The sequence below is a fragment of the Haemaphysalis longicornis genome, unplaced genomic scaffold (assembly GCF_048455015.1).
Source record: "Haemaphysalis longicornis isolate Haplotype H1 unplaced genomic scaffold, Haemaphysalis longicornis Haplotype H1 scaffold_12, whole genome shotgun sequence".
NCBI classification, from domain to species: Eukaryota; Metazoa; Arthropoda; class Arachnida; order Ixodida; family Ixodidae; genus Haemaphysalis; species Haemaphysalis longicornis.
Window position 1 is genome coordinate 281,237 of NW_027526225.1, and position 7,094 is coordinate 288,330.

The following is a 7,094-nucleotide window of genomic DNA, read 5'->3' on the forward strand; positions in this document are numbered from 1 at the left end:
TATAAGTGACCACGACAGACGTACCGAGAGCATTTTGGGCAATATAAACTATAATACTTCCTTGCGTTACCCAAGAATACCAGCTTGAAAAATACAAACGCCTGTAATGAAACAGACGTTGATTGTGGCCCGTTTACTTCTAGACAAACTGTGCATTCTCTTTTCGGTCAAGTGAAACACCTGACGTTATGACGTTGTCACGATTCACTTTTTAGTTATACGAAGAGGTAGAAGGAACTTTATCCGATTACCAGACTTTTGGCCCTTTTAAAGCCTAAAATCTTCGACAAATAAACGGATTGTCGGTGTTACGAACAGGGCATTACGTTAACAGGCGCTACTTTTGATTACTAGTACGCCGGTGGGGACTTCCTGTGTGCACGAGAACCAGAATAGCTAAATTTATCTAAACGCCAATGGTGTAAATGCTCCCAAATACATAAAAGTAACTGTAGGTGGTTATAATAACTTCGCCTTTCAGAAAAAATAACCACACTGAATAATTTTAGATGCGACTGCATCTCATTCACTCCTCTTGTCCCTGCATCCGGCGTCGTCGGCGTTGTCGTCGTCAGCGTCCGCCCCTCCCCCATTCTCCTCGCCGCGCCAGCTGCGCTCTCCGCCGCTCACCCCCTCTCCTCTCCGATAGCGAACACTCTCTCGCGAGGGGCATTGGATTGGATTCGATTGGATTGGCTTGGATTGGATTGGATTGGCTTGGCTTGGCTTGGATTAGATTGGATTTGGATTGGATTGGATTAAAGTGGATTGTGTTGGATTGTGTTGCGTCCTAGCCGTGGCAGACGCACTCGCGCCGGCGCGTACCCTCACCGTTATGCGCGCTATAAAACGCGGTGCCTGCGCCGCTCCGCTCCATCGTTCCAGCGCCGTTCCTCAGCTGTCCAACGCTGCAAAGTGAACCCCCTATGCGTCGCATCTACACAGGGGTTCCCGCGAGGGGAGGTGGCAGTTTTTTCCTTGAGCTGTTGCTTCTTTCTGGATCTTCTTCTCGCGAAGATGTTACTTCAGCAGAAGAAAAGCTGATAAAAATAAAACGTTGCTAACTCAGCATATGCGTGCCAGATCCCACTGCGGTGTATTTCCGCAGCTTTGTTTAGAAATAGCAACCAAGATTGCCGAGATTAACTAGAAAATATTTTACATTAAGTATTACGTCTTCGCTACCGGTGCCTTTCATGAAGCTAAGCTATGAAAAAGATAATTCTCAATTTTGGTAAATTTTTTCTCTCCATCAATTACCGCCAGGCCCGTGTGATCCCGGCCGTACAGGAATTCCGCCTCCCAAAACGACTGCGAGCTGGCGAGAATTATTAGACATCTCTCGGAAGCGGTTGTAATTAAAAGAATTGCAAAGGCGTCAACGCATTCCTTCATTTTGTTTAATACTTCGCCCCTGTTCTGCCTTTCACACGGCTAACTGCCTACATTCATTGGTTTCTGGTATTGGGAAGACAAGATTTTTCTCATTAACATTTTTTTCCGCGTACAAGTTTCTCGGTCGTCAATGAAATTTTTACCCGACTCAAGAGGCAGAATCAGTAAAGAAAATAAAAGGAGCACGTCCCGCAAAAAACATGGGAGCACATCCTAAAAAAACTTCCGACAGCCTCGGTGATTTTAATTAAGCTATAAAGCTTCTCTGATCTTTAATTATATCGTTCCGTCCAGACTCGAGGCGGAGACAGCCAGCTCAAAAACGAAACTGTTTCTTACTTTCTTCCACGCCCAGTCACCTGAAGAAGGTAATCCTTAACCTGTCTTGTAATCATTGGAATACCTCAGCCTCAGCCTCTTATTGCAGTAACGTCCGGCGCAGCCCAAACCACCGCTTAATGAAAATGTTGATGAGGCCGACAGTAGAGCGGTAGCCAGGGACCCTTAGCAGCACTTCAGAAATATATTCCCAGAAAAAAAAAAAAGAATGGTCCCGAATGATGGTCGGGATACTACATATTTTTTACCCTCCTTTTTTATGAGAGATTTCTGAGTTGACACCATTGCTTTTATGTCTTTGTAAAGATATTACGGGCCGCCCTTGTCGGTTGAACAACCCAAGTAAGTATAAAGAAACGTGCATTGGTTACCGTAAAAACATGCTAGCTTGATAGTGCGAAGGAAGAGCTGTCCTCTAAAAGAATGCGAGTCTGCGAATAAAAAAAAAACTACTAAAATAAAAAAAATTTAGAAAAGACCTTCGTCGTTCCCGCTTCGCCGTTCCCTAATTTTCGTAATTAGTCTTCAAGTAACGGTAGGTGCGTGGACTGCGAGGTACAGGAGAGGAATTGACGTGCCTTCCCAGTAAAAGGTAAATAATTAGTTAAGCAGAAAGCATCGAATACAGTGAGATGCGTACTGAGTTCAATTGTTATATATACAAACGAAACTGTAGTTTTTCATACAACGCTTTTTTTTATTCCGCTGGCAATACTTTACACAGTTTTTCATAATTTGGAATGATCGAGGTCGTCGTTGAATGAACATGGATACGGAAGACAGCATTCAGGAATGCCAAGGAGGGTATAGGCGATGTATTTCTGCGTTTTTCGTGTCAAATTCAGAATCTTGAAATGTTACAAAAGCAAAGTTGTTATGAAAGAAACGCTGTATACAGAGCGAGTCGTCCCGTGTTTTTCCCGCGCCTTTTTACCATTAATCAAAACCAATTCAGCTAACTTTGTGGTCATGTGAGTTTCATTCGCTGAAAAGATTCATATGAAGCGGGAAAGACCTCTTTTTTCATGCCTGGCGTCGCATGAACGTGGCAACAGCGCGCCGAATGTCTGTAGCGCTCCCTGAATGATTCGCTATACGTTCAACATAGGCTCGAAAGACTTCACTGCGGAACACTGTACGCGAACGGGTTGTTTTCTGTTTATATATATATTTTTTTGAAGCAGCCTAAGTAATCTCTCCTAGGATTTCGTCAAGGATTCGTACTCTGAGAGGTAAACCCTGCGCTTGGGCCTGTAATCTTGAGTGATCTCGTGTTAAAAGAGCAGCGGGCTCGCAGTCTCTATCTACCGCACGTGTCCGGTGGGCTAGCTCTCTGACAGTATTATGGGCGGTGGTACTGCTCTGGAAAATTGAATGGGCTGGAGTCCAGAGTATTTTGACTCGTCAGTGAAGTGGACGTTGCAAGGAGGTTGCTTAGTGCAGACTTGGATATTCTTCCGTGCAGTTTAGGCATGCCTGTGGGAAGCTGTTATAATTGTTTCTGCGCTCGTCTGAGAGATGGCCAGGGCAATAGCAGCCTCTTCTGCTTGTGTAGTGGTCGTGTAGGGCAAGCTGGTGCTGGTAATGTGCGAGGTTGCGGTTGTCGCAACGGCAGTCAAGGATTGCCTTCTAGTTTAGCGCGCCACATGACCTTTCCGGTGGAACGGGTTCTTAGTTGTCTTCTGCCTGCATGGTTGGATAGATGGATGTTGCGCTGTATGGGCGCAACTTCAATGTTGTTCCGAACTTCGATAGGAAAATCCCGACGGAGCCATTTTTCGCGGGGCGTCATTCGTACACGGAATGAAGGCGGGACAGTTGCTCTCTGTAGTCTCGTTTCCGCCTGTTCTGTAACTCAGTCAGTCCTACTCTGTCTCGGAGGCTTATGCCTCTGAGAGATGACACCAATATTTGGCGCTAGTTTGGGAGCACTCGATTCGGAATCTGGAGTGCGTATGAATGCGTTAATGATGTATCCGAAACTTTAAAAAAAAAATTCTGAGTCTGGTTACCTACCTGCTTTGAAGGCGACCTTCCTGTGATACGTATTAACAAGTTGTTTACGGCTACACAGTACTTCCGCCTTTTTCTTTGTTTTCCTTTTTGTATTTTCGCGTGAATTACTTCGATCTGCTTCGTTTCTGCTACGCCATGTTTCCACCTCCTTAGCTTTAGCTTTTTCTTCGTCTTCTCACGGCGCGAGGCACGCATATTGTACAACTTTGATGTTTCCAATTCAGAGCCTTGTGAATTTTACGAAGCAGGCCCATGGGCCCCCCAAATCCTCCGATTCCTGGCCAATCATTTAAGTGGGTACGTGTCACGAAGAAAGCCACAACAACGACAACATCTTTTTTTCTGCCACTGGCAACGTGCGGTGACAGCTCAGTAGTGATGCAACGGGCTGCTTTAATGTGGCGACGTTATTTCAAAAACCATAGGATCACGCGTGGTCTTTATTTCTCCTTTCCAGCGGCGGAAACTTGCGTGACCGGACAACTACAACAACGACGGCTTTTCGCAGCTTGGAACTAAGGTTCAACAATCTCCCAAATGACCATGTTTGTTATAAAATCATGCCTGCGACCAAACAGCGTTCCGCAGAAATCACGTGAGATGTCTCTTTTTGCTCCAAAATGTCTCCCCTCTAAGACAGTCCTCTGGTTCAGCTCCCTGCAATGTGTTGGATTCTCCAATCTATAAAGCCCGCGTTAAAATTTCGTTGAAATGCTATAAGGAGAATACAGTATGTATTCTCCTTATGTATGTATGTATGTATTCTGCACTAAAAAGTGCAGTCTCAGCTATGGCATTACACAATCCATGCATCATGTTCTGCATTGCGGGGTGCCACAGTGCACTTAACGTTGTTGAGCTAAGTTGTATGGACGATGCTTCCATTAGCCGAATGTTCGTTGTTGACGGAACGCGACTGTCTCTCGAGTGCATTATGATGAAGGTAAACGGCGTAATTGCAAGCGTAAGCAAAACTTCAAACTTGACGCCACTGGGACGCATGTACTGGAGCAGAGGCAATTGCAAACGCAGTCCCAAACAACGAACGTAAATATTTTAGCAGGAGGCCAGTAATGCTTCCAGCCTTAAAGGGGCCATGAACACGAGGCAAGTTTAGATTCTTAAAAAGACTTCTTTGTCTCGATAACCATCATGCCAATTTTATCGCGGATTTTGAAGAAATTGTCCGGATAATAAGGACATGGAGCAGTGGAGACTCCCCAGCTATTTTCCGGCCATTTCTCCATGACGTCATAGAATATTTTTTGTGCAATTGGCGGCCGCTGGCGATTTTTCTATGACGCCATAGAATCTTGTTTGTGCGATTGGCGGCCGCTGGCGATTTTTCTATGCCGTCACAGAATCTTCTTTGTGCGATTCGTGGCCGCTGGCGATTTTTCTATGACGCCACAAAATCTTGTTTGCGGAATTGGCGCCCGCTGCCGATTTTTCTATGACGTCATAGAATCTTGTTTGTGTGATTGGCGGCTGCTGGCGATTTTATATGACGTCATAGAATCTTGTTCGTGCGATTGGCGGCCGCTGGCGATTTTTCTATGACGTCATAGAATCTTATTCGTGCGATTGCCGCCCGCCAATTGAGTACGCCACTAGAAACATGACTTTGTAATCTCAATAAGGCCTGTAGTTCCGTCTGATCGTGTTCGTTACATGCTAACGTGCAGCGAACGCATTGATAAGTGTGTTTGTAGTGCTGGGCAATACTACGCGTATTGGTGCCCACACTGGAGGCCATAATTTGGAAGTCTTTCTATATTTAATTAAGAAGACGCAATTCCTGGCTGGAATGGAGCAGAGTGAATTATCAAAGGGTCATTCTTTCGAATGGAACAAAGTTGCATGTTGTCTTCAAGGCCCCTTTAAAATTCGCCCGTATTCGCTTCGCAGATTCTGTAAAATGTGAGGCAGCATCTATAATTTTTCTGCAGTATGCTCGTGCTGACATAATGATCGTTTCGTGTGTGCAATTTCCACCGCGACGGGGCCACTCTTCAAAGACGATTGCTGTGGCTTCTTGACGCTCTGTGGAACGCTTGATTTCCCTTCGTGATGTGGTTACATGATCCCTTTTTACGAAATTTAGCACGACGCATTTGCGGTTAAAGAGGCACCGGGTCATTCCCCGTCTAGACTGCACAGTAACATGGGCTCCGGGATGTGAAATCGTTTGACACCATGCGTTCATGCAACCTCGAGGACTTCTTTCGCGCACTTCGCTAAGTCGGCTTACTCCAATCTAAGCATCCATTCTCTCTTAACGCGCGCTTGTGGTTGTTGCCACGTGTAGCGGTAGAGATTTGATTCCTCTGCGGTTCCGTACTGAACTGAAGTCCTGCTTCTGATTGCTCTCCTGAGCTCCGCGGTGGCAGCAATCTTGATCCCCTTAAACAATGAAGCCGCTTTAACACTTGTAAATCCTAGTTATCACAAGCGAAAGGTAGGTTTGGCCTGATTTTTCCAGGAATATGCGCAGTGTTTCGCGAAAGTTACGCTACTGGATGATTGTATTCAGCCTGTCGCTCCAGCTGAGGTGCCCACCCGGTGCGCCATACATGGCAAGACTGAGCGACCGAGCGCCGACGAAGCAGCAGTTAAACCTCCGCATATACACGTGGTACAGCGGCCGAAAGACCGGATGTGACGTCAGTCCTGCCACACTGGAGCATCGGCCGCTCAAGGTCATCGAGACGCAACGAATAGAATTGTAGTTCAATTCCCAGCAGAATGTGAACTATGTAACCATGACGACAGAGCTAAGTGGCGACTTGAAATTCGGATATTGCATCTTTTTCGTGCTGAGTTCCGCACAACAGAAGGTGAGCGAGAATGATATGTGCCTCCCAAGAGGAGGCACACTTTTTTGTCTGTCAGCTTTGAGACGCATCAAGAAAAGAAGAGTTGCGGTTGTCATAAGACGCTTTACACCACCTTACGAGAGACAGTACGACGTGTCGTTGAGTGCGCAGAAACCACGCTTGTGAAGGCGTTCGCGACGCACTGGTCACTCTGGGGAGGACGTTGTCTTCGCGAACTCGGCCAAGACCCTCTCCAGAGGTCCCTTCTCGCGGTGCGGATTTGTGATGAGGGCGTAGGAGATGAGCACGAGGTAGGCGAGCACGACGTCGGCGAGCACGAGGCACAGGACGAAGAGCAGGGCAGTAAGCACGATGACTTTCCGTGGCTCCACAAGAAGAAATGTGCGTCCCAACTCACGTGGTTGGCCGGGGGTGGCGTCGGCGAGTCTGGCGTTGCCGAGCCCACGAGTCGGGCCATGGCCGACTTGAAGCGCAACCTGCGAGACACTTCCCGCGACACGGCAGCGA